At 34.7% G+C, this 3600-nt stretch overlaps 1 long non-coding RNA gene across 2 annotated transcripts; it reads left to right on the top strand.

Annotated features, from left to right (window-relative positions):
* LOC107024230 lies at window positions 1–3600 on the top strand. Of its 2 annotated transcripts, none has more exons than XR_003579582.1 (9): window positions 1–59; window positions 1403–1497; window positions 1600–1675; window positions 1762–1823; window positions 1928–2022; window positions 2109–2513; window positions 2885–3165; window positions 3269–3317; window positions 3466–3600. It is a non-coding gene; the product is annotated as an uncharacterized LOC107024230 (long non-coding RNA). The 2 variants fall into 2 exon arrangements; XR_001457323.2 differs by having other exon boundaries at window positions 2109–2521.

The following is a 3600-nucleotide window of genomic DNA, read 5'->3' as shown; positions in this document are numbered from 1 at the left end:
AAGAAGAAGGATGTTGAAACTGTTTAAGAACTGTTAAAGACACTCACCAAAAGGTGAAGGTATGCTCTATTGTCCTTAAGCTCACTTGCTCTTATCATGTCTTGTTATTTTCAAAGACAAAATTTTACCCTTTCTGGTAAATTAGTATCTATTGGTTGAGTTGTCTATGTTTTACTGATTGCTATTTTAAAGATCTGTAGTAAAAAATATGAGATAGCCTGGATGTTTTGTTTGTTTGATAAGAGTCTTTTTTCTTGATTTCGTTCCTCAGTTTTAACAGTAAGTCAAGGATGGAGTTATCTTAAATATTCATTTTTTTGATAAAGAGTAAGTTATTTACAGTTGTTTGAAACATTCATCTCTAGTTCGTTTCTTAATTTTCCTAAAATAAGATTAAAATAGAAAGGAAGAAAAATGCTACACTTTACATTTGGGAACATTTATTTTTATTGGGATTTGTGTGGAAGAAGACCAGCAGATATCCTAAAGTCTTTCTTCTGTTTCAGCCCTAGTGAATTTTTATTTTAAAATTGAGGATTGTTCCATTTAATATCTCTTTATAATGTATTTTTGTAGCTTAACTTATTAGATGGTGAGGCAGTTCCCAATGTTAGGTGTATTCTGTTTTCAACTAAGAGAATATAGGAACTTCAACTAAGAAAAAATTAGGATAAGAAAAATTGCCTAAGTAAGGATGTTGCTACAAGGGCTCTACGAAGGAAGTGTTTGTATTAGGAGCATTTTCAATAGGTTTCTTTTGTGTATTTGTTCAATTAGGCCTGGGGTCTTCCATTTGCAAATATTGTGGACTGGCATTTGCATTTTCACATTGGTCTCAACCATGCTCTAGTACCAGTCTTGAAACAGTATTAGATTATTGGTGCAAACGAATCGGTCCTTAACTTGCTAATCGTTCATGAATCTAGTTTTTTCAAGATCTAAAAATACATTAATATGGTGGAAAGGTCAAATAAGCTGGCTTGCCTTCTCCATTTGATGTCTCTTTTCTACCAGTGACTTCCAACGTATATGGGAAGGGCATTCATGTAGCATTTTGATCGCTTAGGGAGCAACATGCATAGCCACAAAAGGCCTTATCTGATTATTCCATAAGAAATACTCAATCCTCTTTTAAAAGTCACTTTAGTAGTGCATTCGCAGTCCAAAAAAGAAGTCACTTCAAATAATCATGTTCATTGAAGGTGACTCACTTCCTATTCATGGAATGAACCATCCATCAGAAACTATACTAGTCAGTTTAGTTTTGTTTTGCTGTGCTTGCTTGCTTGAATTCCTCTTTACTCGATTCTAATTAGATTTTCACTGTTGAATCCTTTTTGTGTATATCTATTGAGATGATTTACACATGCTGATGATAGGATGTTCATTCCTTTATTTGCAGATGTTTTTGAAAGTCTTGGAGCACCTTTGGATGTTGCTAAACCCACAAAAGATTCAAGTGTGGCTATTTTTTGACTAGGAGCTGTAGGCCTTATTGTGAGTATTCTTCACATTGCAAATAACCTTCTTGTTCTGTTTTATTTTTTAATCCATATATATGTTAATCTTACTAATAATGATCTAATCTCTTTTGGTCAGGCTGCAGACGGAGCAAAAATTGCTAGTACTTCAAGGATAATTTGTGTCGATTTAAATGCTAGCTGATTTCAGTAAGGTAATTAACTTGTGCCTTACACATTCTCGATCCATTATTTTATATAGCAAAGCAACTAATTCATCCATTTTATTTTTATTTTACAGCTAAGAAATTTTGCGTGAAAAAGTTTGTGAACCCGAAGGATTAAAGTAAACCAGGTCAAGAGGTACGAATATCTGCTTCTCCTAATGGATCATTTTGCAAAAGCAGAAAAAGACAGGTGTGAGTCATAGTTGATCATCTATTCTTGAATTTTGATTATTTGATTAGGTAATTGCTGAGATGACTTATTGCAAATTCGATCTGAGTGTGAAGTGTACTGGCCATATTGATGCTATGATTTCAGCATTTGAATTGTCCATGATGTATGTTTTCTATCATCAAATTTCCTTGATTGTATATTATTATTTATATAATAATCTCAACGAACATTGTCGTTATTAATTTTCAGGTGTGGTAGTGGCTGTTCTTATTGGTATGTACCCCATAAGGAAGCTGTGTTCAAGACACTTTTGAACTTTTTAATGAAAGTACTATCAAAGTAACTTTCTTTGGAAACAAGACACAAAGTTCGGATATTCCTTCTATTGTTGAGAAATACATGAATAAGGAACTTGAATTGGAGAAATTCATCACTCATACACTTCCCATACTATGAAATTGACAAGGCTTTTTGAATTAATATGAAGGGAGAGGGCCTTCGTTGCATCATCACCATGGAGGACTAAACTTACTGTCCTAGAAAAGGAGCTTCTAGCTAGTCGCTTTTGTTTGAGAAAAGACCATGAATTGGGTGGAACACTATGAGAAGGATCCGAAAGCTGCAATGGCTGGACTATTGAACATGATGTTTGAGGTAATTTGGTAAGGTCCCTTCTTAAGTGTTCTTTGTCAATGAGAAATTATGTTGGTGTTGTTCCGCCATACTACTCCGGGATACTGAATTCTTTGAATGCTCGCCAGGACGTGTTTGAAAGGTCTGTGTTATATAACCATTGCTATGATGAGGAAATATCCACTGCTTATGCACAAATTTATGTCTAATAAAGCAAAAATTCCCTATCTTCTTAAACTCATTGTTTATATGAACCTAAACCTCTATTCTCTTAAAATACAAGATTAGGTGCGTTTGTGAAACCTATTACGATCATGAACTATATATGGGATTGCTAATGTGTAGTATTTTTTTAACTGGTAACTCAAAGCTGTTTTCTTTTGCTTTTCCAGATTTTTAAATGTTTGTCTTTCTGATGAACGAGGCATCTTTTAATCATGGTGAAAGGGAAGCTCTGAGATCTTGTATAAAAGTTTTGAATTTCTGGGCTACAGAGATTTGGTGGGAGTTACAAGACTTCACCCTCAACATATTCAAAAGGATTATAGATGAGCTCATTATCAATGTATCATTGTTCCAGAAATGGGCATCAGTGCAATATGGAGAACTGTAGTATTTAAGATGGAGACTTTCATCAAATGCTCCCTCAGATGTCTGCCTAGTCTTCCTTCAGGTGCATTAGTGGAACTTATTACGATTATGAACTGTATAAGGAATTGCCAATATGAAATAATTTTTGAACTAGTAACTAAAAGCTATTCTCTTTTGCTTTCCAGGATTTTAAATCTTCCGTCCTTCTGGTTAAAGAGGCATTTATTTAGAATGGTGAGAAGGAATCTCTAGAATCTTGTGTAAAGCATTGAACTTCTGTGCTTCTGAGAGTCGTGGGGAGTTGCAGCTTGGTTCACTCATCTCCTGATAGATCCTTCTATGTTCTCTTTTCGTTAATCGAGTATTTCTTTTCTTGGTCTAGGTTGTGCTCTTTTTTCAGAACATTGGCTAATCAGGAAAGCAACCCTTGTATCATCCACAGAGCTAGAAGCTTTGGGGTACTCATCAGATATATGCAACGGAAGCAGCTTCCGGACTTGGTAAACTGATGATGGAT

Source organism: Solanum pennellii, chromosome 7, assembly GCF_001406875.1.
Source record: "Solanum pennellii chromosome 7, SPENNV200".
Classification (NCBI taxonomy): Eukaryota; Viridiplantae; Streptophyta; class Magnoliopsida; order Solanales; family Solanaceae; genus Solanum; species Solanum pennellii.
This window is presented reverse-complemented; position numbering and strand designations above follow the sequence as displayed.